The sequence below is a fragment of the Arvicanthis niloticus genome, chromosome 5, assembly GCF_011762505.2.
Source record: "Arvicanthis niloticus isolate mArvNil1 chromosome 5, mArvNil1.pat.X, whole genome shotgun sequence".
In the NCBI taxonomy this organism is placed as follows: Eukaryota; Metazoa; Chordata; class Mammalia; order Rodentia; family Muridae; genus Arvicanthis; species Arvicanthis niloticus.
In genome coordinates, this window is record NC_047662.1 from 86,556,027 (window position 1) to 86,583,601 (window position 27,575).

The 27,575-nt window shown below is 42.3% G+C and overlaps 1 protein-coding gene across 9 annotated transcripts in view; it reads left to right on the forward strand.

Annotated features, from left to right (window-relative positions):
• Lpar1 (lysophosphatidic acid receptor 1) overlaps positions 1-27,575 on the forward strand; it is a 108,681-nt gene that overhangs the window by 2,233 nt on the left and 78,873 nt on the right. Inside the window, exon 1 of one of the 9 annotated variants that reach the window (XM_076934903.1) lies at positions 105-244. The exons of the other annotated variants lie outside the window; for them this stretch is intronic. The gene's annotated coding sequence lies outside the window, so the exon portion shown is untranslated. Of the gene's footprint in view, positions 1-104; positions 245-27,575 lie in introns of those variants that run through there. 9 annotated transcript variants of the gene reach the window in all.

The following is a 27,575-nucleotide window of genomic DNA, read 5'->3' on the forward strand; positions in this document are numbered from 1 at the left end:
TTGCTTACCTAACATGACTATGAAGTCAGAAGTCCGGGTTTTAAAGTCTTAGAAAATGGAAGAACATAGTCTCTTGTCAGATGGATTGAATACCGAGGAAGAGGAGTCAACATTACGCCTAAGGCCCCGTGCACCACAGCCAGCTGCATGAACACACAGCTGTAATAGCATCTAGTATTTGCCCTTGGTTTTCCAGATGCGACATCGTGAAGAACCCCACCAGGGCTCTTAGTATATGAAAACGGTATTTTTTTAAAATTATATTTTATTTTTCCTTTTCTTTAGTCTCAAATGTGAATTTGAGGGAAAAAAAATGTAGAAAGAGAGGGAAGCAATTTGAGGCAGAAAAGCTAAGAAGTGTGCCTGCAGAGCTGGGCCTCCACATCAGGGCCTCCTTGTACACAGCGTCCCCTAGCGGTGCAACCTGAGCGGGTTCTGGGCTCCTGGCCTTGGTGTCCTCATCAAGAAAATGAATGGGTGGGGTGATCTTTGCTGTTTCAACCATCTTCCCCATAACTTTAAACTGGTGGTGGGTGATTCCTCCATGATAGAATAGTTGAAGTTGAAGGAAAATGGGGGAAAAATTAGCCTAGCGGGGAAATGGGAGGGAAACAGAAAGAAGGTAGGATAAAAGAAACCCATCAGCAAGGGGATGTTTGGAGGGAGGGGATTTGGCTTGCTCTAGTCTGTCTTCCTTCCTTCCTTCTTTCTTCCTTCCTTCCTTCCTTCCTTCCTTCCTTCCTTCCTTCCTTCCTTCCTTCCTTCCTTTCTTCCTTCCTTTCTTTTTTTCTTTCTCTTTCTTCCTTTCTTTCCCCCACGAGGGAACCAACAATAATTTCTTCTCCTGCCATCCTTTGAAGTTGCCTAAAACTGACATGAGGACTAAGCAATTCTTGTGGTTTCTACTAGGCACTACCTGCCCGCCCACCCTGCCCTTTGCATCCTCAGCTCGGGGGGAGCTGCCACTACCATCCAAGGCTCAGCGTCCCTGTGAATGATGGTAAAGAAATCACAGAAGTGGAAATTTAAGCGGCAGCGTTTTAGAGACTTCTGTTTTCATTCAGAGTTAGCATTTTCCAGAATGTAATTTGATTTTGTTTTTCAGATTCTATCGTAGATGTTGGGTTTTGCAGAATCTGTCGTTTGACCTAGTGGGACATTCAGGGGAAGAATAAATCCTGGTTGCCGAGTCTTTGAGGGCATAATAACATTCAGTCTGAAATTTGTGATTTTTTTAGGAAAAGGGATCACTTCAGACACTTGGTATAAAAATTTGTGCTTGGAACAGAACACACCATGCTGATTTCAGTGGGAAGTTACAAGTATTTGACTCATAATGTCTTTAGAAGTTTAGTTTAAGGTCAAGTTTTTAATGTCTGTGCTTAATATGTGGCCACCCACCCTCAGTGCCTCCTTCAATCCTTCCCTCTTCCTCCCTCCTCCTCCTCTTCATCTGCTCTCTTCCCTCCCTTCCTCCCCTTCCCTCCTCCTTGCATCCCTACCTCTCTCCTTTCCTCTTTTTCCCTCTCCATGCCTTCCTCCTCCTGTCCTTCTTTCTTTCCCTTTCTTCTCTCAATCCTCTTCTTCCTTCTTTCCTTCCTCTCTCTCTTCCTTGGGATCATCAAGCCTACCCATGTGAGGAATGGGATTTACTTTAAGGTGAGGTATAATGTCATAAAACCAACCCATAAGTCAGCTCTGGCTTTGCTAACTAAGTCAGCATCTTACTTCTGTCTGGTTTCTTACTTTTTTGCAAAGGATGATAATTCGAAAGGCTCTTTTGTGTCAGTGTTTAAGTATCTGTCAGGGATGTTAAATATTGGGAGAGAAGGAGACAAATTGAATTCTTGTTGTAACAGATACAAGGAAAATGGAGAGAAAGGTTTAGTCAAAGCTGAAATGCAGAAGGTGGGAATACAAATAGCTGTGGTATAGACAGTGAAGACTATGTGTGCCATATTGCTTCACTATGTGCTGAAATAGAAGTCTTGAGAACCTTGGCACACTGGGAGCAGAACCTGAAATCCCAACTGTGGTGGAGACAAACAGCCTGGCTCAAAGATCGATGGGGACAGTGAGGACCTGAGAGGTGCTTGTCATGGTCCATGGTGGTGGTGGAAAAGGCCTGGATATCACTTTAAGGAGTTATGGCTTGTCATTATTTAGCCCCAAGATGCCTGAGACAACCCCCTCCCCCAAGTCATACCAGTTAGCAGAAGAGCAGAGGTAAAAATGTTTGAGGGATGACTGAATGTGTGTTCCCCTATATTCTGTTGTAAATTCATGGCTAGTAAGTTGTGTGGCATCATTGCCAATTTATTTAATGCTATTATGTAAAGCTTCTAGAACAATCTGCGTGTCATTTCTTCCCCCCTTGCCTCATCCAAATGATAGCTTCCTTTTGGGAAACTTAATTTAGTAAAAACGGATGAGGCTCATGGGTTGCACAGGGCCTTGTGGGGTCTTTTGAGCATGTGTGTTTGAAGTCACTCTGCAGACAGAATGCTGGCCATGGGATGTTTTCATTTTTCTGTTTGGGGGTAGCCTGTGGCTAATGCTAACTTAAACATGACTCTTCTCCACAACTGGCATTCTTGACCCTGTTTATATTATACATAGTATCTTAACCACAGAGCGGACTATGTGTAGTACAGACCAGAGAGGGTTGTTATTGGTGCAGAAATAGAGCTAATACATCTTTTAAAGGATGGAGGTGGGGGTGGGGTGGGGGAGTAGACTCCTTTGTAGTTTAACTTCCAATACTCCAATAGAATGTCCTTGCTCAGAGTAACTTGGAGAGTAGTAAGTACTGGTTTTATTTTTTTCATCTCTGAAGCAGAGATCTCTGTCTTCAGGGGAACTCTTGGTGGCATTCCATTGAAGATTGCAGGACCCCTCTCCTGCCGTCTGCTTTTGTGTGACTGGTGAGAATACATGAGTTTTCAGCTGCATGTCAAGCTGATTTGGGTGAAGACTTTGAATTACACCTGAGTATAGAGAGGCTAAGAAGACAGATCATTAAAAGAGGTTTGGTCAGCATTTTATTGTCTTCTAGATATAATTTAATGCTTGATCCTCTTAGTTGCTTTCAATTAATTAATTAATTGATTTTTAAAATTTCTGCAAGGTATGGGGACTTCAGTTTGGCATGGTTAAAGAAAAGAGTCAACTAGTTAATTAATTTAAGAAGTCCAAGGCTGACCTATTTTATTTTAGGGTTTCTCAAAAGGTCACTTTTTAGCAGTGATGGATTGTCTGGCTATGGCTTGGTTCTTTGTCCTGGTAAGTTAGTGTGAGTTCACTATAGTGTTTGTTCTTCCACGACCAGCTTGCTGCACCAGGCCCAGGGAATTGTATTACTACCTGGACATTCTTTTCTGCTGGCCAGCCAGCGCTAGGAAGGTTCACGTCAAAGTCAGGGCTCCCCTCCCCTCTTCTGAAAATGAAAGGGGACTATTTTAATACATCCATGGATTTAGGTTATAATTTATTTTCTTTTTGTGGTACTGTTTAAAAAAGTGATATAATGACCGGGTAGACTCTCGACTTTAGTTCAGTGCTAAAACAAACATGTACGAGCCCGAGTCGGGGAGGCCGGGATGCGCTTGTGGTAGCACGGAAATAAAGGAAAATGCCTTCAAAACCAGTCTCTTCCTCTAAAGAAAGGGAAAGCTTGGCTGGGAACGTGTGGTTGTACATCTCTGCCTAGGCTGTAACTGTCATTTAAAAGACTCCTTGTCTGTTGTGGACATTCTGCGTGCCCGTGCGTTCGGAGATGCAAGCTTCAGAAGGGCTGCTCCTGGGAACCATTCTCCCCAGCTAGCTTGGTACTCTCCCTTTCCAATTACTCCAGCGCTTCCCATTTCCTGCCTTCTGTGACAGGATCTTATACTGTAGCCCAGGCTAGCCTGAACTATGAAACTCAGCCTGGCTTCTGACTCATAGCAAGCCATTCCTGTCCCAACACCCCGAATGTTCGGATGAACTGCTGCACACCTGAGGGGATTTCTTCTCCCCTTATCTAAATTTGTAACAATGGCCCAGATTAGTGTTCCTATCGTGGTCACCCTGTGTCCCAGTGATTCTCCTAAGTCTTCAGTGAATTTCTGTCCCAGTAAAGGATAGTCCTGGCTCTTTGGAGGGAGATGGATGCCGGGCAGCAAAAGCAAGATCTGCCCAAGCCCAGTAGTATGTGACTGACTGTCGATGCATGCAGGCCTCGTGCTAAGTACCAGGGATAGACATAAATGAACAATTCAGGTTCCCTCCACCTCTAAGAAGAAGCTAGTGAAGGCTCTGGATGATGGGGCATCAAAGGCTAAGGAGCAGGGGACTTGGCCTTCCAAGTCAAGGGTCAAGGCATTGGAAGTGGAGTTGTGGAAGATCTGGGAGGAACCATGGGACATTAGACTCTGAAGGACCGGAGGAGATAAGCCAAGCCTGAGAACAGAGGGGATCGAGCTAGGGAGTCAGGAGGTCTCTAGCTGGGCTCGGTAAGTCAAAAGGCTTTTCTTTTACATCTGTGAAACAGGAACATGTATTGATATGATTTGCTTCTCAAGTCTAGTTTCTATCCTCATGGGCCCTTCATTTAATCCCGTTTATGGCTCATTCATTCATTCATTCATTCATTTCATGTTCAATAGGCATTTGTTAAATGTCCATCCAAACTTGGGGAACAGTTGAAAACAAGCTATGTAAGGCCTCTTCTGACACGCAGACGGTATTCTATTATGATCCCTCTCTCTCACTCAACTTCTGGGTTTTTCTTCCATTTTTCAGCACCTACGAAGTCCTCAGGGTTTCCCCTCAGTGAAGGAGTCGGAGCCTGGTATTCAGGCCTTCAGTTTATAAACGTAAGACAGTTCACCAAGATTTAACTGAGAGCTGGAGAAATATAGTGCCAGACCCAGCAGCGCCTTGTCTGTGGCCTTGGCTTGCTTCCATTCCCTTCTGGATATTCCTGCTTTTGACCCAACTTGTGAATTTCTATGTTCGGTTTATGGCTGTCTTCCTAGAAATTTCAGAGTCTGGTGTTTGACTTTTAAGGTCTTGTTGCTGTCACTTAAGAACACAAGCATTATAGAAAGCACCTAGCACTGTATCTATTTGTAAAAGTAGATTTTTTTTTTTGTAGTCATCCAAACAGTACACATAGGTCTACAGTAAGAGACGAGACCTCTGCCACGTCAGTTGCTTATCTGAGGTAACGAAGTTGTCGTCAGTTTGTTCTACAACCTTCTATTTTTGGCCTTGGGTTACCCAAGCCTAGAACACTGTATGTGCTTGCTTGCACGCATGGCTCTATTTTTATATAGTTGTGTGCAGTTGTGCCAGCCTGTCTCTATTCATCTCTGTTCTCCCTTGTCTTAGCCAGGCTGTACCGAAGGTTGCCATCCAAAGTGACAAGCAGAAGCCAGAAGAGCCTGCATGGGCTCTTTTTAAACACAGCCTGACTTCATCCAATATAGAGCTCTTGTCAGTGACTGGAATGACTCTTATGAAAGGGGAAACAGAAAACCATTTCCAGCTGTGTGACAGTCAAAATGAATAATGCCATTGCAGGGCGTGTTCTTTCCACAAGGGCTCTGCTGCCCCTGGGTCTCAAGCAAGAGGAGGAGGGGCATTTGGGAACATGTGCTGAGCATCTGTGAGCCCTTTGTTAGGTAGAAAATGAGGCACCAGGGGAAGGCCTGGAACCACTTGTGGAATGGAGAAGACAGGTGGGGTTATTCATTATAGGCAGGTTGCCCTCTAAGAGCAGTAAACAAAGACTCTCTCCCCCACCTCCTTAGAAGTCTAATCAGGGGACGATAAGGGTGGTGAGTTCTCTTGGAAGAACCCAGCTCAGCTGAAGCAGAATTGCCTTTTGTCAAGGGGTTGCTTGCCTCCTTGGACTGTGATTTGTTGGGGAAAGGATTATTGTCATGTTGAGAAAAGGAAGCATTCACCCTGCCCCACTCTCTGCTGCAGATCCACAGAGAAGCCCTTGGCTTCCTCGATGCTGAGTAGACACAGGCACAAAGGTTCAAAGGCCAGGGCAGGCTGACTGACTTCTCCAGATTCAGCAACATCCTCTTTCAAGGCATTTTTATCTGAGAGCCTGTCAGTTAACTTTTGTGCATATCTCAGAGGACTCCAGATCCTCGTGCGTGCCTGAGAACACTCAGAAAGAAAAATTAAACAGTGGCCAAAAAAGCACGGGTCTTGCTCTCAATTAGATTATAAACATGGAAAGACACGGTCAGAGATGGCTCGATCAGGGAGCCAGTGATAAATATTCCAAACCAAAGTTTACACAGAGTTCTCCAAACACTTCTGAGGGTGGAGGGTAAGCTCTGCCTGCCTTGAAGTAGTTGAGTGATTGGTACAGCAGCTGGATGCTGGTGTGAGGTCAGTGCCTAAGAGTCAGAAGGAAGGCCCAGAAGGAATGCGAGTGAATGACAGGCTTGGAGAAGATGCCTGGAATATATGGCTTCTGGCAAATCATGCTAGTGTGCATGGGGCCGGTCTTGAACAGAACTAAAATAGTCTTTATGATGCCATTACCAGATGGGGCACCAGGGTGTGAGATGGTTGCAGTGGGGGTTGTTAGTTCTAGACATGTCTAAAACTACACGGATGGAGGTGTTCTCTTAGTAACTTCAACAGGCTCCCATGGACATTTCAGAAAAGTCTCTGGAAGTCATTCTAAACTTTAACTGCTCTATTGAGGTAAGCGGTAGGACTTGGTCCACCTTTGTTGTTTACACGGGCTGGGGTCAATTCCTGTTTACGATGACCAAATCCTATGTTGAAATTCATGCTTATTTCACTCTGCAGTGAGAATAGCACACACTGGAATATCTGGGATGCATAGGAGATTCATCTGTAGTCTCAGCACTCCATAGTGTCTTCCTGATTCTGGCCATAGTAGCTCTCATCTGTAATCCTGGTCCCTGGGAAGCGGAAACAGAAGGATTGGGGGCTTGAGATCAACTTCAGCTATATAGCAACTTTGAACCCAACCTGGGCCGAATGGTCTCCCTAACCCAAACCAAAACCAGACTTCCTTATTATGTTTTGGAATGATTTCCTGCAGTTCTTAAAATATTAGGGCCTACTGAATATTCACTATTCATTTTGCTTTGTAGCTAAACTGTCTGTGCAATCCATTAAAATATTTCAGATTAAATTTCTAACAAAGGAGTAATAGTCACTACATGTGATATGCTTCATATTTAATCATCACCTCTTTTCTCTGCCTGCTTCTTTTCCGTCTCCGGGTTTGTGCTTCTCAGTGCATTGCTACATGCTGCTAGCCTAAGCCATCACTAGCCTGAGCTTATCTACACAAAGACTGGGGCTTCCAGGGCTGTCTGTTGACTCTGCCTAGAATTTTTTCTCCCCAGAAAGTTTTCTCCCCAGGTATCTAAATCCTTGCTCCCGCCCAGTCTTGCCTCAAAGGTCACCGCCCTCTTAGTGAGACCTTCCCTTATCACCTGCCTGTAAGACAGAATGATCTTTCCTGTGTGTCAAGCTTGCCTGGTAGTCCCTTCTTCATTTCTGACTTCTTAGCCAAGGCAAAATTCTTAAGAAAGAATTATTTTGTTTTCTGCTGTTTGCCCTGTGCCTAGTACAATACACTACGCATGGCAAAAACTTTTTGTTTTTTAAATAAAACATTGAATGAATTTGATTATGATAAATACCTGAATAAATAAAAATGTATTTGTGATCATTAAGCATGCTAGAATAAATAAGATAGAGCTTAGTTTCATGATATTTACAGTCCAGCGGAGGAGGGCTTGATCTTAACCTGCAAAGAGGCAATCTCATATGGCTCTGTCTGAGGTCTCTCTTGGCCTTTCCGTCCTTTCACTTGTGTCTTTTTCCCTGTCTTGTTTGTTCTGTGCATATGCGGCGTGGTGTTGTGGACACATCTGGTTTTCCATTTTGCTGGTTACTATATGCCCATAAACTTCCCTCTTCACAAAGTCAGTGTTTAAATAATAAGCTTCTATCTTACTCTGACATCCATCAAAGAATTTTGCATTTTCTTTTCTTGCTCTATTTCCATTCTTTTACTTATGTTTTTCACTTTATAACAGTTTTCCAAAGAAGCCTTTTATTGGGTCTCATGTGGCAGAGATTTTTAAGTCCAGTCATGCTTTAGTATTGAGTATTTATTTCGGGAGTGGGATACCAAAATGCATGGGTGCTTAAGTCCCTTATGTAAAATGGTGTCATTGTGACACACCAAGGGGCCCATCTCCTTCTATACTTTAGACCAACTTTAGACTACTTAAATGACCTGTAGTCTATATAAATCAATTCTATGCAAGTACTTGATGTATGACTGCTTTGGCAATAATGATAAGGACAATAAGTATGCACATGTTCAGTTGAGATGTAGCTCCCGCCCCTCAAGTGTTTTTGATTGATGATTGGTATGATGCCTAGGTGAACATTAGGTTCCTGTATTCTATTTTTTCATGGCATGCATCCATTTTGTGTCTATTACTATAATCAGTTGCAATGGGGCCACCGAGGAAAGAGGTCATCATCTCTGGAGGCATGGGGCCTAGAGGCTAGTGGGAAGGAGAATGTTGACCACCTGATCACGGTGTAGAAATGAAGGTATAATCAGTGCGCTGAATGTAGGCACATAAGTGATTGAGTACAGAGCGTCATTTGACATCTGAGAGATTCAGGCGTTCCTGAGGAAGTGCTGAGTCTGCAGAATGAGATGGCTCGCCTCTGCAGCAGACTAATCAGCCACATGTGTGTGGGACTGCACAGACGAAGAAGACATGAATGATGAAAGACAATCTTCTGTTTGATGAGTTGGACTTTCTTTGTGTATGTGTTACTTGGTGAAGCTTCCTGTTTGTAACTCCCCACCTACCTCTTAGCAGATTTCACACAGGAATAGAAATGACTTTAGGTTTTTTTTGTTTTTTTTTGTTTGTTTTTGTTTTTGTTTTTGTTTTTGTTTTTTTGTTTTTTGAAATGAGTATAAGTGTTTGTTGAAACAGTTTTGCGTGATAAACCTTTAGAATATTGCCAATTAATAGCTAGCATGTATTGATGGCTGGCTCTATTAGAAGTTAGACAAAGCTTTACATAGCATGTGGTACAAGTAGATTCAGTTGGGTTAAAAACACTACAACTGTATAGAGAAGTTACCAATTTAATAACTTCCCATAATCTGTACAAAATTCGAATAGCCAAGTTAAGGTTTTGATTAGTGAAGACCAGATGGTTGGCTATTGTATAGCTTCTGGGTGACTTCATTGCACCAAGAATTATCATTTTGCTAGGATGTTCATTTTGTCATTAGGTTGTTTTGCCATGGTAAAATTCTACCACTTTCAAAAGGCTGTGTGAAGAATTAAAATATTATACACTGGAAATCTATAAAGCAAGTTTGAGACTGAGAGACAGGAAACCAAGACCCGAGTGCCAGCTTCCTACTGCTGTCCACAAGGCCATTCCCCAGCCTTTCCAGGCCCTTCTTAGAGAATTCAGAGCCTAGTTTGCACAAATCATTCCTCAGGCTTAGAGTCTGGCGGCTCGGCGCTGTGCTTTTAGTTTGCTACTCAGTTTTAACCGTTTAGATGATCTCATCCGAGAAGCTCTTTCTACAGTCGGGAGGCTGCTGTGCAGTTTTTAGCCTTCTGTGGTTTGGGAAGGTGATTCTCCGGTGGCTTTAGCTTGGCCACTTGGATTTAAAAAGCTGGTTTTTTAGTTGTGGTCGTTCAGTGAAGATGGAAAAGTAGGATTATCTTAGATTTATTTATCTGCAATGTTTACTCTAGAAAAAAAATGTCAAGTATCTAAATTGTGAATTATTGACATTGTGTAAAATCCATCGAAGAGTGAGTGGTGTCACTTCACTGCAAAGGATGGCGGCACTAGGAGTCGGGGAGGACCACTTTCAGTTTAATGGCTATCTCACATTTGAGTAATGTTTCAGAGGGATGACCTAAGGATAGGTTAAAAAGTACCTGAAAAGTTGGTTTTTTCTTTTCTCTAATCAGATTTATGGTATTGAAATTGACAAGTATATTGATGTATAACTGTGTTTATTTAAAGAGTGCTATGTGATAATTTGATACCGCGGGATGATCAATCCAATCTGTCAAGCTAGTTAATGTTACCAATATCGTATCTATTTATTTATTTGGGGAGGGGTTGGCACACATATGACACACTTTTGAGCTAATTTAAAATATATGTATTATTATATGCATGTATTATTAATATATTATACATATATTGTATATATACATATATTGTATAATACATATACATACATACACAATACATATAATGTATATTAATAATTATATTAATATATGCATGTATTATTATTGTTATTATTTTAAGGCAGGGTCTCATATAACCCAGGCTAGTCTTGAACTTACTGTTCAGGTAAGGATGACCTTGAATTCCTGATGCTCCTGCCTCTACTTCCCAGGTGTTGGTATGACAGACATGTACTTCCATGCCTACTTATAAGATAATCTTAACTATAGTCACTATGCTTCCCACTGGGTCTGCAAAACTTAGCCAAATCACAACTAACACTTGCTAGCCCCTGGCCACCGTTTCCCACACCAGTGTAGCTTTTCTTACCAATGTGTTAAATCAACTGACTTAAACACGCCTAAATATCATTCTTGTTATCCAAACCATTCTACACTCCCACATCGCAGTATGAGAATTCTATTCTATTTCTCTTTAGTTGTTTAGACATTGAGGGAGAAATAAGGTCATGCCTTTTATTTTTAAAGTCTACCTAATTTCTTGTTTATAGTCAATATTTATCTGGAAGCTCAGGCAACCGAGGATTTAATGTAGTGTGTCTGGGGCTGATTCATCAGCATGTATCCCCCAGTTTGCTCTTGGGTTCTTTCTCCTTAGGTTGACTGATACATGGAAACCAGACAGATATCCAGGCTCTCAATCTGGAGCACAGGTACAGGCAGTGTTAGGAATCAGACGAGGCATTGGTCCAGGCAGGTAATGGGCATGGGTGTTGCTTCAGGCTAATACCAGAGATAGGTTGGTCCAAGAGGGGGCGGAGCCATGTGGTTAGTTGAGGCTTACAGTAGCCGGAGCCAGGAAGAACACAAAGCACTCCCATGCATTGTGAAGATTCTGAGAAAGGCCTCCTGTGTCAGCCTGAGAGAAAAGCAGTGTACATGAAAGACAAAAGCTTCCTTGAAAGAAGTCGTTTTGTTTTGGAATTGGAAGCAACAGGTGAACGCTTGTTTCCAAGCGATCTTGACCCCGAAGCAGGTGTTCCGCCGTGGACTACTCAAGAAAGTCCTAGCTGTAAAGCATTTGACTATGTCTAAGCAGAGGGCCACGGATCTCAAATGCTCATCTGAGTGAGTAACATTTTCCTAGGAGTAGGAATTGGAGCTTTCATGCTCCGACAGGTTACTACAGCACTGATGTATGTGTAGTAAAATGTATCCAATCTTTGGTGTGGATAGGGTTTCCCCAAAGACCGAGAGGATTGAAGCTCTGGTCTCCGATGTATCTGTGTTCGGAGATAGGCCTTATCGAATAGCTGACATTAAGAGAGGTCATGTGGGTGGCGCTCTCCATACAGGTACCCTGAGGAAAGGCCTTATGTACACACAGAAGATGCGATCAAATCCACAACGGAGCCAGCAGCACAAGTAGCCACGCGCTACCCTGATCTCCAGTTTCTAGCTCAATCTTTGTAAAAAATACATGTCACTCAGTCTACATAATCAGTGACAGTATGTTATGGCAGGCTAAGGTGACCAGCATAGGATTTTGACTGGAAAGACAAGTATTAACTCTGGGCAGTAGTCATCATGGCAGATGCTGCTGGCTGGCTTTGAAGTTGTTCTCACACATGAAGAATACATATCACTTTTCCTCCTCTCCTTTTTCCTTCTTTTCATCCCATGTTAGTGACAAACTAGTGGGTAAAATTTTCACCCAACACACGTCAAATATGTAAACAGTGTACCTCTGCTTTAAAATGATTTGCTTTTATGTGAAATACTGCTCAAGATATTAAAATGTTTCTGAAACTATACACTATATAAATAACAAACACACTCATATTTGCAGCTCCATAATGAATAGAATTATCGTTTAACCTGTTTTTCCCCCCCTTTCTTTTATGGCCTGTTTCCATTATGGCCTATTTTATGGTCTGCTTCTTTTTAGAGGCAATGAATGTGTTGTGTTTCTATGGGCCATATTGTAAGCCACTGCTGTACATGGTAACACATTTGGAATTGAATTTTAATAGCATGATAATAAGCCATTAAGTTGCTGAATACTTCATTTAACCACTGTACTGGCTAGTTTTATGTCAGCTTGACCCAACTAGGGCCATCGGCGAGGAGGGAACCGCAATTGGGAAAATGTCTCCGTAAGATCAGGCTGTAGGCAAACCTGAAGACCATTTTCTTAATTAGTAATTGACAGGGGAGGGCCAGACTATTGTTGGTGCTGCCTTCCCTGGGCTGGTGGTCCTGGGTTCTATGAGAAAGCAGGCTGAACAAGCCATGGGGAGCAAGCCAGTGAGCAGCACCCCTCCATGGGCACTGCATCAGCACCTGTCTCCAGCTCCTGCCTGTTTTGAGTTCCTGTGCTAGCTTGGATGATGAACAGTGATGACGAGGCAGAAGCCAGATCAACCCTTTCTTCTCAGAGTTGCTTACTATCTTAAAGAAGACTTTCCCCACAGCTTTCTGTGTAACTCTTTTACACTAATCTGCGAGCAATAACACTTGGTTTACAAGCACACAAAATATTCTTGAACTTTTAAACTTCACTGTAGAAGATTAAAAAGTATAATGAGAAAAAGGGAAGCCATAATCCTTCTTATTGAGAGAGAGCCATTGTCAAGTTTTTCGGATGTTTTCTGGTAATCTTTTCCTAGTTGAAATCTTTGCTAGGCACAGGCATTGTCCTCCTGCCCCCTCAGCTCAGTGGCATAGCTAGAAAGGGCCTCATGTAGACTCAGTGGCTGTTCATTCCTGCAGGGAATACAGATATGGGAAGCTCTTTTGGTTTTTCGTGTGTGTGTGTGTGTGTGTGTGTGTGTGTGTGTGTGTGTGTCCTTGTGCTGGCAAGAGGAACATTTTCTTGACTGAGCCATATTTATAACCTCTGAGGTGATTTCTTTGGAGTGTGGTCCTGGAGACAGAATTTGCTGTCTTAAACCACAAAGACAGTTTTTACTAGCCAGTGTCAGTGATGATGAAACTGATACCCAAGACAGTGCTCACACTTCGTACTTCAGATGGCACAGCCAAAGTGAAAACAGACATCAGTGTGAGCAAAATGTGCCCCTAGAACATGGAAAGTGATCAGAAAGACAGGAAATTTTATTAATAGCCTGTCTTTGAATGGCATGGAGGGGAAGGTGCCTCTACCTCACTGGTAGATGCTCTGCCATGATACCCTACTGACTTGCACTCTACCTGAGAACATCTCCAGCTGTCCTTTGCCCTTTGAACTCACTGACTTTAATCAGTCATGAGACGTTTAGTATCTAGCTGGATTCATTTATCACATGATGGTGAAATATTCCTCATGAATGCTTTTCTGTGACATAAGTGGATTGGATGATTTAAGATGGGACAAGTATCCTAAAGTAAACAGTGAAGGGTTTAAACAAATGCTGTTTGTACCCATGCGTGTCTGGTGTCTATGTTCCATGTTAGTGTGCCTCGGCTTCATTTTCCTCCGGGAGACAGTGATGCTTCAACCTTATGATGAACTTTGTTAAAAACACTTCCTCCTTTCATCCGTTATCCGAAGTGGTCACAAGAGACACACACTTGCCATCCAATGTGTCTTTGGAGAGACAAAGTTGATACAATAGACTGGCTTCATGAACTCAAAAACAGTGGGAGGGAGAGCTCAATGGTGCCATACTTGAGCTACTCGAAGTTAGTCATGTGTGTATCTTACTACTGAATATAATAAAGTTTAGTGATGTAGGAAGGACAGGAGAAGTGAGGGGCTGAATGTATACATTTAAGCAGAGACAAACACTGAGCGTTCATCTCAGGATCCAGTCCACCCACTAGAAAAGGACCAAACAGTTGGCCTAACCTTCCAGGTAGCTGATAGGGCAATCGGTGTGATCCAGAGAGCCCATGTACATGAATGACCAGGGACATGGCTCTTCATGGTATGGGGAGGAGACAGGGTATACTCTGTGGTTTGTCAAACTATAGACAGTTTAAAGTAGTAGGCAGTGTCTCTAAACACAATTCTTCTTCTTCTTCTTCTTCTTCTTCTTCTTCTTCTTCTTCTTCTTCTTCTTCTTCTTCTTCTTCTTCTTCTTCTTCTTCCTCTTCCTCATCCTCATCATCATCACTATTTTTCTGGAGACAAGGTGTTAGTTACACAGTAGCCCAAGAAGACCTTGAACTGACAGCAATCCTCCTGCCCCAGCCTCCCATGACTTGAGATTATAGGGATGAGCCACCATACCTGATTCAGGACACTTTTGTGAGTCCAACAGTAGAGTGTTGAAAAAGCCAAATCGTTCAGTTGTTCAGTACAGGTCTATGGCATGGTGCCAAAGCTTATCTCAGGAAAGCAGCTGTGAGCCAAAGGGAGACAGTTCAGACAAGTAGCTCTGCCGCCTTAATCTGAGGGGGATACTGCTGCATACTCCACATTCCTTGTGGAATGATGGGCTGGCACCTCAGGATATTGCCTAGAAATACTTCTTTGTATAAAATCTTATGCTTGATAGTTGCTGAATGCGAGCAAGTTCAAGCTTTCGGAATTTAACACTTCGTCCTTTGCCTGCGGTCCAATTCTGTGTGGTGCTGTGTGTTTCTGGTAGCAGCCCCACTTTGGACAGTGTCAGCCTATGACCACAGTAGGACATGCTGAAGACTCAGAGGCAGGAGGATAACATTATAGGAGTAAGGCTATCCTGGCCGATGATGACCAATTATTGATTAGTTTATAAATTGCAAGGTGACAGGCTTTTGCCAAATAGCGTATATGAGACCCTCATTTCAGCTCATTTGACAGTCTGGAGGCCGAGGCAGCACCTGGGATTCTGTGTGCCCAAGGTCGGGAGGATGAATGTGGTACAAAGACTAGAGAGGAAGATTAGAAGAACATCCCAAATCATTCATGTGGTGGGTGGTAGCAGGGAGGCTGGAGGAAGCGCTGTGGAGTTTCGTGAAGAACATCCACTGCCTTCGCCATGGTGGACATGCGGACTGGGGGCTTTCTTGGAGAGAAGAGGCACTGTGATGGAATGGAGAGAGCCGAGGGAAATGACAGCTTTAGGGCTCAGCTGGGATTAGAATGTGCTGATTCATAGTGACAGCCTTATCTTGTCTCTGTTTTTTTTCCCCCTTCCCACGGGGTCTCTGGTGGTTATGAATGAGAAAAGAGTGGCGGTGTAGATTTTAATCATGTTGATAGTGTCAGAGGGCAGACTAGCAGAAAGGACTGTGGGACTTAGCAGGCTGGCGTTAGGGAGCTTGAGGACTGAGCATGCGCTGAGGCTGGGCCTCGGGAGATCTGAGGGATCAGGAAGCTGGGTAATTTGATGTTCAAGGGCAGAGACTGTATTCAAGTGTAAGCATCGGTGTGGATGTTCAGCTTCGGTTTGAATAGAAGATTTTGAGGTGTCACAGAACATTCTGGGTGACAAGGTGAATAGTCACTCGAGGAAATACTGAGAAGAAAAGTTGTTGTTAGCTTTGTTGAAATTGCCCTTGACAGTGACATGCCTGATGACTGACACATCTGGAGGAGCAAAGCACAGTTTATTAGGCAACCTTGAAAGTCCCCTCTAGTCTTAGAATTTTTAACAAAATTTTATTATGGGGGTGGGGTGGGCACTGTTTTCCCCTTCCTTTCACTATATTTTCTTTTAAATCAAAAGCCGAGAGCGAACTGGAAAGGAATTATTCAGTGAGGCTATTTTTATTGATCCCCTTGTAATTGTAAATGTTTGACAGATTATAGTCTCTCTGAAGGCCTTAGGAGTCCATTAGTGCGTTCCACTGGGTTCACTCAGGGTTAAGAAGTACAATGGTCAGAAAGTGTTTTGTTTTGTTTTGTTTTTTCCTTCTGTCTCTGCCACATGGCTGGCTTCTGAAGTCCCATGATGGGCAATTAGGGACAACAAGAGAAGAGTTTCTTCAGTTATTTTTAAGGCAGCATTAATTGGATTCGTCTTTTACCACATGGTCAGGGACATGGTTATTGCATTTGCAGTTTTGAGGACTGGCATTGGCTTGTGGAGTGGTTGATTCTGGGCATTTTCAGAATGAGTTCTGTGGTTGGATGTTTTGGCTGAAGTTTATATCTGTATTTGGAACTCAAGTATTGAATGCAGGTCTGAAAGACAGGCAGAGACAGGAAGGATTATATGAGTACTTTTTTTATTTGATATTTGAATACCATCTTGATATGGGAAGAAGGAAATCCAGTCTTCATCCTGTAACATAGAAAAATGACCCTTTATGATCTATTATTGTTATTATTATCATTGTTGGTTTTGTTGTTGTTATAGTTGTTATTGTTATTATCATTGTTGCTATTATTATCATTGTATTGTTATAGTTGTTGTTATTGTTGTTGTTGTTGTTATTGTTATTGTTGTTGCAGCCATTGACTGCTTTGAGCTTGAGCTCGCTTATCTGGGGAGATAGCTCTATTAAATATATGGCTCTGACACAAGTAACATCTGAAAGTCGAACTTGAAAGAATGACATTTTAGACTTCATACAGGCTGTAGGCCAAATCTACTGGCCTTCCAGTGTATTAGAGGAATTCTTTGTTCTGTGGCTGGAGTTTCCTTCCTCTTCTCTGCCCTCCCTCTCCTCTCTCTCTCTCTCTCTCTCTCTCTCTCTTCCTGTCTCTCTCCCTCTCCCTCTCTCTCTCTCTTCCTGTCTCTCTCCCTCTTCCTCTCTCTCTCTCTTCCTGTCTCTCTCCCTCTTCCTCTCTCTCTCTCTTCCTGTCTCTCTCTCTCTCTCTCTCTCTCTCTCTCTCTCTCTCTCTCTCTTCTTCTAGACTTGTAATTTTGTAATTTTAGCCACAAAGCGAATTGATCAAGTGTGAGAGAGTAGTCATGATGGGTGCTTTTATTTCTAGCAGTTCATGCCCCATCCAGTTCACTGCCTTGCCCTCCTCCTTCCACATCTGAGATACCTCCTTCCTACCCAGCTTCTTACACAGTGAGCGAATCATGACTCTCCATGGGGTCAAATAACTGAATGCATCTCAAACTACCACAGCCTTGGCTCTGTACGCACACAATTTGCATCGCACGGGCTACCATGCTTCCTAATGACAACAGAGCTGCCCCAAACACCCCAGCCCAGATTTGAGATTATGTTATGGATGTCAGTAGTAGTTTTTTTTCCCCTCTTTTTCTATACTTATCAAGTTCTCTTATGGAATCATAGTGGCTTCATCACGAGTAACGTGTTTTCCTGTGCGTTACTCTGTGTGGATTCTGTTGCTTCAGAATGTTGGGTTTTTAGCCTTGCTGTTTGAACTGCTAACCTGAGTTTCTTCCAAAATGATCCAGTGAATTTTGGCTTGAGATGAAGACAGACTCTTCCATACTTTTTGAAATGGCCCTGTGTTTTGTACTATGTATTTTGTTTAAAAAGGCATTTTCAGTGTTGGCAAGTATGTTTTTTATGATTTATTATCCATATATCGCTTAATTTTTATACCTACTTTATACACGCATGCACCATGAGTGGGGTGATGAGTGGAAGGGCTTCTAGCCTGTCATAGATGACAGCTTTGGACTGGAGATAAGATTCACCAGGGCTCTATGCCCTCAACCATCCCACCAGCTACAAGCATGAGGCACTCCTAGTCACTTCATGTCTGCTTTTGTGGATTCAAAAGAGGCAGTGTGTTTGAGTAATACAGAGATACACACTCTTGAGAAGAAATAATCTTATTCTGTGAGAGCAGAAAGGGGTTGGAAACATTTGTGAAGCAGAAGCAGGGACGGAGAAAGAGGAGAGAAGGAAACCTTCCAGGTCATCTTTGACTTCATCACCTGATAAGCCTGGAGGGTTTAGTTATTATTATTATTATTATTATTATTTTTAATGGAACTAGGGATTGAACCCAGGGCCGTGCACATCATAGGCAAGTTCCATGCCACTGACCTACATCCCCTCCCCATCTTGGGATTTTTAGGTACCATGCTTTGAACTTTTCTTAAGAAAGAATTTGTCCTCTGTGACCTGCCCAAGGAATTCACCACTGGCCTTGGAAGGTAGTGAGCTTTCTGTAACTGAAGGACTCACCAGAGATTCCGTAGCAGGTATTCTGTTAGGATTAAAACACTGGATAAAAGGAAGAAGTGGGTAACTCTAAGAAGTTTCTTTCCAGTCGTGAGAGATGTTGTATTCAATTTTATAATCAACACCTTTGCATAAACTATGCTGAGAACACTCTGCTGGGGTAAGACTAGTAAAACTGCAGTCAATTGATCATTAAAACCAAGCAGACACACCCATCACCCACATATGCACACATGATAAATGCCTGGATAGTTCTTACTGCCTTTGAAGTTTACTATTTGCAGGTTGTAATGTTTCTAGGGACGAAGTGCTTTCCGACTGTCTTTGATGGCTTGATCTTTCCCTGTTGTGTCCTCTGTGGATTTGGACATAACCCCAAAGTCACCTTTAAAGACCAGGCAAAGGCTAGATAGAAAACATTTAAGCTTTCTTCTGAATTCTGGTGTTCTTGTTCTTTGCCTGGGGAACAGCCATCAGAGGTCTGCTTCTGGAAGAAGCAAGGGGAGCCATGATATTTTGTGTGAGCTCAAGTAGGCAGCGATGTTTTCCTATCATTAGATAATGATATGTATTAAAGTTCACATGAAAGTGCTCTGCCTGTGGTCTGAGTTTTTATTACCAGTGATTATGACTTGTGGCTTCCAGAAAGTTCTTAAGATATCTTACCAAAAAAGTTTCATATCTGATGTAGTTTTGATGTCATTGAAAATAGAACCAGCAGGCAAACGTTTTCAGCTCTGTTTCTTTTCTTGGTGGTATTTGTTCTTCTATCCTGTCTTGAATGGCCTTAGAAAATGTTGACTTTGCCCCTGTGATTGCCGGGGATTGTAAATTTTTATGTGCTTTAAGACAGGTGGTCTCAGCTCCTACCTTGTTTTCCGGTCTTTTTGCTTCCACTGCTTGGGTTCCCAAGAGTCAAAATTGATGCCAGATGTGTGTCAACATGAAAAATCCCTGACTGGCTTTCTTGTTCTCCCAGTCCCCTCCCCACCCCCTAGATAGCAATGTAAGAAGGAAACTCAGACACCAGAGCCAGACACTGTCAGCATTACCAGCAGGCTGGTTTGTGAGATCTGCAGGCATGTTGTTCTGGGCTTGAGAGTGCTCACACTCACAGATGAGCATGTCAAGTGTATAGTGTTAATCACTGGACTGGAAACTTTTGTTTCTGTTTTGGTTTTAATGTTTCTGTTTTCTGATTCTGAGGACTCATGTCTTCTTCCAATTCTGGGACTTTTTTTTTTTTTCTTTTTTTGAGACATATCTCATTCTGCATCCCAGGCTAGCCTTGAACTCTATGTATCCCAGACTGGCCTCAAACTCATGGAACTCTTTCTTCTTCAGCCTCCCAAATGCTGGGATTACAGGCATGAGCCACCATGCATGTAATCTGGGATGTTTTGGTTTTGATCTATTTCTTTACTCTTGTTACTTCCGTAGGTTGGGTTTCTTAGTTGTTTCTGAGGCTGCAATGCTTCCTGCACCTGAACTTTACTTTCAGATTCTTTTCGCCGCTCTGTGTAATTTCTTCTCAGTAAAACTCTAGTGTATTAATTCTCTCTTCAGCTGCTCTCTGTTGTGTGCATTATTTTCTTTTGAGTTTTCATTTCTGGAAACTTTGAATTGTTTTCAACTTTTTAACATTTATTTACGTATTTCTGTGTTTGTGGGAGAGATGTTGGAGGGTGCACGTGAGTGATGCCTGCTTTTAGAGGTCAGAAGACAACCCGCTGGAGTTCCTTCTCTCCTTCCAGCATGCTGCCTCGGGGCGTCAAACTCAGGTCATCAGGCATGGCGAGCACCTTTAGGTTTTGGGGCCATTGCAACTATCTCCTTTTCAAATGGAATAATTTTAAATCTATCATCCTTTTAATAATGTCCTCTTATTAAACGATTATCATTTTATAGGCTGTTCCGACAACTCAAGTATGTACAGACTTTGCATTTGTTGGTTTTGATGACTTCAGTATGTGCTGGCTTGTTTCCAAATGTTTAGTGCTCCTCCAGCCCCCAGCCCTTCCTCCCGACTCTGACCCCTCCCCATGCCTGTGGAAGTTTGTGTGTTTCTTTCCCTCTGGGCATTGAGAACTTTGGAAAACATATGCCTTTGCTTCTGTTTTAACCCATGGGCACTAGACGTTCAGTTTTCCCTTTGAGTTTTTGCTGGCCAGATGAATAGGATTAATTTCAGTCTCGGATTAATTAATGGCAGATGTCTGTCTATAAGTTCTCAGGAAGAGTCTGCAACTTTCATCCAAGTCCCGAGGCAGTCACACTTCTGTGCCTGCTCCCTTGTGATGCGAGTCTGTGTTCAGGTCTCTGCTTCACCTGTTGATGTCCAAGGGCTTGTTGCTGGGATCCTTGATATCTGATTCTAAGGCCCTCCTGAGTTCTGCCTGGACAGCAGACCTAACAGTTAACGGGGTCTGAGGTCTTAACATTGGCCTTCTTTTACCTCTGCTGACCTATTGACATATTTTGTTTCCTTGGAGACTCGATGCTTTTGCTACCTTGGCTGAAAACTGCACAAGTAGCTGCTTGTGGAGTTTTCATACACAACACACACACACACACATACACACACATATTTGTATATAATTTTATATATTTGTGTATATATATACATAAATTATATAAACACACACATATTTGTATATAATTTTATATATTTGTGTATATATATATATATATATATATATATATATATATATAAACACACACACACGAAAACCCAACAAGTTCAGATGCTTTAATGTTGGAAGGATTTTCAGGATATTTGTTCTTTAATATTCCTGGAAAGAAGTCTACAGTAGGACACATTTTACCCCCTGAAGGCATTTTTTTTTAAAGATCTGTTTATTTTCATGGTATCTCTGTGTGTGCCGAATGAGTTATACACAGATGTGCATTGCCCATGCAAGTCAGAGGAGGGTATCATATCCCATGGGACTGGAGTTACAGTTTTGAATGGCCATGTGGGTGCTGGGAAATGACTCTAGGTCCTCTACAGGAGCAATTAATTCTCATAACCACTGAGCATGTGGGGTACATTTTTATTTACCAAATAATCCTACTCCTCAGTCTGTCCCGTTGCTTTTGGTCTCATGGTTGGTTCTGTAATGATGCCCTCACATAGATATGCATGTGTGCATAGTCATGGCTGACTATCTCCCCAACAGTAAATATCTTGAAGCAGAAATGATAGCACAAAGAGTGCATGTGGCTAATTCTTTATAGACAGTGCCGGAACAGCCAGGAGGAGTAAGGGAACCCTGTCTCATCGAACCCCTTCATCTTAATGGATAAATTAATAAAAGTCATCAGTAGGTTGGGAGAAATAGCCCTGTAGATTTAAATTTAGATTTAAATTTATACTCTGTTGATCAATCGAAAAGCACATTTTTTTTTCTGATTTTATTGACCTTTTTTTTTTTGTATTTCACATATGTGTTTCTTGTATTTATCAAATTTTCTATTGGGGTTATCATTTTAACAGTTTGTTTTTGTTTAGCCCACATATTTAATAATATAGCTCTTGTTTTCACAACTTACAAGGTATTAGTAGTTTATTTAAGATACAAATTCAGTTGTGTGTTCTTTTCCTTCCCTCCTTCCCTCTTTCCCTCCCTCATCCCTCCCTTGCTTCCTTCCTTTTAAATATAAAGTAGCTTTAGGCATTTGTTTGGTTTCCTTCATTAACCTATTTTTTTTTTTAAGGTTTTGCATTATGGTAAATATACTCCTCCCATTCTAAGATGCTATTAACATTTCAATTTTGTTTAGATCACTTAAGACTTTATTTATCATATCTAGTTCTAGTGCAATGAACATTTGTTTATGTGATATGAAAGCTTTACCTGACAGTTCAGGTTTTAAGTTACTTGCCTAGGTATCAGTTGGTGGTATAATTTATCTAGAGCCAGAGTTTGAGTGTGTACGTGTGTGTGTGGTATATGTGTGGCATAGAGATGGTTTGCCACAAAAGAACAACTGGATAAGGGATGTGTTGGGGAAGAAAGTTTATCCAGAGCCTAGCCATTTTTAGAGTCACTTCCCCATGGTTCGTGTATTCCCCTTCTCCCTTGTGACTGTTGGGAATGGAACGTATAGAACTGACTAGGAGGTTCTTGTGTTGCCAGTGACTTTGGGAAACGTGGGGAATTATATCGCCAACACTCTGCTTCTTGTGTGATATGGTACTAGCATGCATGAACTCTAGGTAATTCACTGGTCAGAAAATAGTGGTGGGCCATTTTGTTCAATTTTAAATTTTGAGACAGAGTCTTACTATGTCGTTCACACTAAACTGGTACTGGTGATATGTGGCCCATGCTGGCTTTAAATTCATGTCCTCCTGCCTCAGCTTCCTAAGTGCTAAGATTAGAGGTGCGTGCCATTATTCCAGGCAAACAGTTATGTTAAAGACTTGTGTTTGTGGCTAAGTCAATTGTTCATTTTTTGCTTTTGATGGTCAAATGTCTTCATTCCTTTCTTAGTTAGCCATCTTGCCAGAGCACTGATAGTATGCTAGCATGATTGAACGTCTGAATGGAAAGCTTAGTTATGGCATGCTCTCCATCTTTAAGATGTTCAAGGTCCACACGTTGATGCCTGGATGATAGAGGTTAGCGTGGTTAATGCTGCTGTACGAGCTGCAGAGGTGATGGCATGCAGGAGGGGACTGCCAACTCTCCGCTGAGGGTGTGTGTGTGTCTGTGTGTCTGTGTGTGTGTGCATGAATGAGGAAAGAGGAGACTTAGGAGACACTGTTGAGCACTGAAGGACTGAAAGATACGGAGTTCACTTTGTGGATAGGGAGTGGACAGGCCCATCCCGATCAGTGAAAACAGGACAGGGAAAGACACGAACTAGCCTGGTGTTTTCTAGCCACTCTTAGTAGTTTTGTTGGTCAGCCATGGAAGACTTGCTGGTGGGTGAGGCAGAGTCCAAATCAGGGAGCCTCTGGATGTTGGCCTCCTCCCTTCAGATCCTCGACAATAGACAAGATTCCCATGGGTTTAGGTTAGATCACCATGGGAGGTTAAATTAGAGAGGGCTAGAGAAGTGAAATAAGAAATGAGATTAAATTTCCATGCATTTGCCCAGGGGAGGTGACTTGAACTAAGTGACACTGGACACAGGAGAGGTAATGGGTTTAAGTGTATTGAGCGGTAAAATTGGCAAGATCTAATGACATACTTGGCACAAGAAAATACCAAATAGATTTGGAATATTTTTATATTTGAAGCGCTTAAGTGACAGGCAGGTCAGTTGGAGTACTGGAGAATGTCCTGTTATGGGTATGCATATTTAAGAGTCGTCATCCTAAAAATGTGTAAAAGTAGAATTCATTGCTGTATTTAAGATGGGCAGAGAAAATGGATAGGTAGACTGAGAAAAGGTAAGTAAAGAGTAAGGGTAAACTGGCTTTTCCTGATCCTTGCAAAGATGCCTGAGAAACCCTCTGCAAGTTGGATAAGAATTGAAGGACCATGGTGTCATGAGTAAGGCAAGTTTGAAAGGAGAGGAATGAACTGTGTATAGTGCCACTGAAGGATTAAGCAAGAGAAGGGCAGGGACATGTCCTTATTTAAAGGCAAGTGGTTTTCTCAAAGATTTTGGGGTGGGGGTAGGGACATTTACCAGGTGCACATGCAGGAGGGACACAAGCAACAAACCCAGTTTCTTTAGTATTTCTGGCTTTGAAGCAGAGGACTGGGGAGGGGAAGAAAGAGAGGGAAGAGAAAGAGGAAGTTGAACATCTTTCTTTTCTTGCTTCCTAACAGAAATTTTAGCATGTTTGTATTCTGGGGCTGAGCGGAAAACAAGGCTAAAGTCACAAAAGGGGGCGAGTTGGGAACTAGGGTGGGAGAAATGTCTTGTGACATCAATGTTGGCTAAGGTGACTTTGACTGTCATGGAAAGGTCCAGGTTTGTGAGGCAAGCAGCTAACCCATGTTTATGGCATAGAAAGATGCGGCTGCTCCATGCTTCTTCCCCCCTCCCTTCCCCCTCCCTTTTCTTGAGACTTAGTAATGGGTGCTAGAGCCTTGATTTTATCTTTATGCAACAATTAATTGGATGTTTTCTCCCAAGTCTGAATTGTTAAGATCACACTATTAAAACAATTTATTCAACCCCAGCACTAACACTGTGAGGATTACACATCACTGGGAACAGTAATTAATGTAAATAAGGTGTTACTGTTGCAGTATTGCTTCTATTCCTTGTTTCCAGGCTGCACAGTCTAAAGATGCCATATCCTCCCCCGAACAGTACCACAGGGGACATTTCTCATCTGAACCACCATACCCTTCTTCCTAAAGGAAGGAGATTTTTCTTTTCAATTAGCAAAACGCCTAAGACATCCCCAGAGACACCCGTGTCCTTATAAATCTGTTTGCAACATAGGTAGCCCTTTCTCTTTCAGTTTGCCATTCCTTCTATTGGTGAATTACATGAAGTGTCCCCAGATGGTGGCTTGTAGGATTATTCCTTGCTACCCTTTGCTTGCAATGAGAATGCATGCCAGTGAACTGTGCCTTCTATGGGGATGTTCTGTCTTGTCTGTTAAACTCTGGGTATTGAGCTGGTCATAAGACTACTAAATCTCAATCTCTGTGATTTAAATACTTTCCAATTGACTCCCCAAGACAAGAGATTTCCATTTTAAAAGGGATCCTGTGATCTGCTCTGATTCCAAGAGCTGGGCATGTAAATTAGGTTTCTCATATCCAGCGTTACTTACTTTCAAGAGAAGTCATAGAGATAGTGCTTTAGACTCCGGGTAGACACCTCTTTCAGGAGATGGACTTTATTTTTAGATGGTTTACATTACTTTGTTCTATTAGCCTTAGCAGGAAAAATCTTATCTCTATTTATGATACTAGGTCCCTGGTTTATCTTAACTTCAATCAAGCCTTGTGCCTTCCATCTGTTCTCAAAAAATGATGTTCAGTGTTGCACGCCCATCCTTCCTGGTCCCCCTTGTGATTGCACTGCAGGGAAGTTTCCCCACGTTTTAAAAGTTCTTTCCTACATCTTTTCCTGTATCAGGTCATACTTCTGAGTGTCCCCTTTGTTTTGTGTGAATTGTGAGGATTCAGTGGTTACACCTTCGGCCTAACCAAGGTCCCACACCAGTGCCCAACTCTGTTGTTAGTGTCGATGGATCATAGACTTCTGATCTTCAGAACAATGAGAAATACGTTTGGTGTGGAGGCCACTCAGGCAGTGGTGATGGGCAGAGCAGTGCAAATGCACTAATAAAGAAACTAGCTGTCAGTGCCTGCAGGAAGCAGAGCAGCACAGGAGATGCTCCTCGTGGCTTTCTCTGAGAAGGACTCATATTCTGGCAAGTAAGGTGGAGTGGGGAGGTTTGATCTTTCGGATCCAGCTTTTCCTCTTTCTCAGCAACCATTGCTCCCACCGAACACCGAGTGTTGTTAATTCAGCTCCTTCTGCACTGTAGTCATGGTCCTCCCAGGGTCCTCTCAACCTCTGTTCTTGGCTTTGGGCTGTTTGGAGGTTTTTGTCTTTTTTTGTTTTTGCTTATCTGTATTTTCACTAGAAATTGGGTGTGCTTTATGGCAAATTGGGGGTGATGTCATCTTTACTCAGAAGTTTGCAGGCCTTATTGATTAACTACAGCTGTTGATGGCAATGAACTATCTCTGTGTTGAGCTGGGATAAAAGAGGTTCGACTTGACTGTTTCTTAAGGATCGATGCAGCCGTTCCGGGGAAAGAATGCTGTGTATAGGAACTGTCTTTCCACAAATCACATGCCATCTGCAAAGGACAAAAGGGCTGCCCATGTCCACGACTTTCTGTCTTCTTTCAAAATTACAACCTAATAACTTAGAAAATAAAAGCCTTTGTGTAAATCAGAATTGCCTTTTCCAGCCAAGCTGGGATATGATCTCGGGCTCGTGAACAGGATATGAGTTTAGGAGACCTTAGACCTTTTGACCAGCTCATTTAGCAGAGGAGAGCTGGTGCCGACTTTGTCTTAAGTTGTTGTTTTCGGCAGCTGCCTCTCCCGGTAAGATGCTCACATCCAGCTGCTTCGTGCTATGGGCCAACCCTGGGAAGATGTGGGGACACGCTCTTCTGCTTAAGTTCTACTAAAAGGTCATGTGCTCTTAGGCTCTTTGGCTGAGTGTTTTTGTATCCAAGACTTATAAATGGCAACACCTATTCTCAGAACGGTGCCTTTAGATTTCAGCTAAAGTCTTTACTGAATGAGTCAGAGATGTTCTCCTAAGACATTTTCTACCGGTCTTCAGAAATGGCCCTCAGTTTGGATTAAAGTCCACTTTGCTTTAGTTTTTTAAGAGAAAATACCCACTTTTGTCTCTTAGACTGGGTATTAAAAATACATAGAGTTGTTTTTCGCCCACAGTCTTGAGTGTCTACTCTCAGTTCTGTGCAAGGCCTTATGGAGGCCTTGACCTATGAAATGGACAGTGTAGTGTGTAAGCCCTTGGGTGAACTCAGGACCACCAGCACCAGTATGGCCAGGGAACTCATTGGTAAACTCATGTTCGTAGCCCAGCCCATACCTACTGAGTCAGAACCTCAGCAGCTATGGGCCTCCTGCTTGTTTCTGAACAGTCTTCCAGTGAGCACTTGGGACTACAAGTTGTAGTTCGAGAACTGGTTGAATGTACATCTGGCTTTCAAGGTTAGCTCACTTTGAGAGCTTGTGAAAATATGGGTTCTTGGTCCTACCCACAGAACAGGAATCAGGAGGTCTTGGCAGGGACCAGGAATCAATGTTTTATATTCTCTGGAAAAGAATATTCCATATCCCACCATCCTAATGGATCAGTCAAGAGCTGTTGTCTAGATCAATAACAACTTGTTTAAAGATTGGGAATCTTTTAAAAAAATTCAGGTTTCAAATAATGGCATGTAATCTAAGGTTTGCTTCTGAATTATTTAAGGACATTTCAGAAATATAGATACCTTAAAAAATGTAAATATTAGGTCCTACTAGGTTAAAACCCCTCATTAAGTTTGATTAAGTCTGCATTGTTTAGTGTTCGTTTATTGACAGTTGCTATAAGATATTGCCATATTAATATCTTTATGTATTTTGTATCATACATGAGGCAACTCTTACCAAGATTTGGTAGATCTTTCTGTATCTTTCCTCTTTCTCAATAATACGCAACTTGTTTCTTCTTTTGATTTAGTCTTCAGAGATCTCAGAGTAAAAATCTTCCTTTAAAAAAATTATGTGTTTATTTAATTTATATGTATTTATGTGTGCC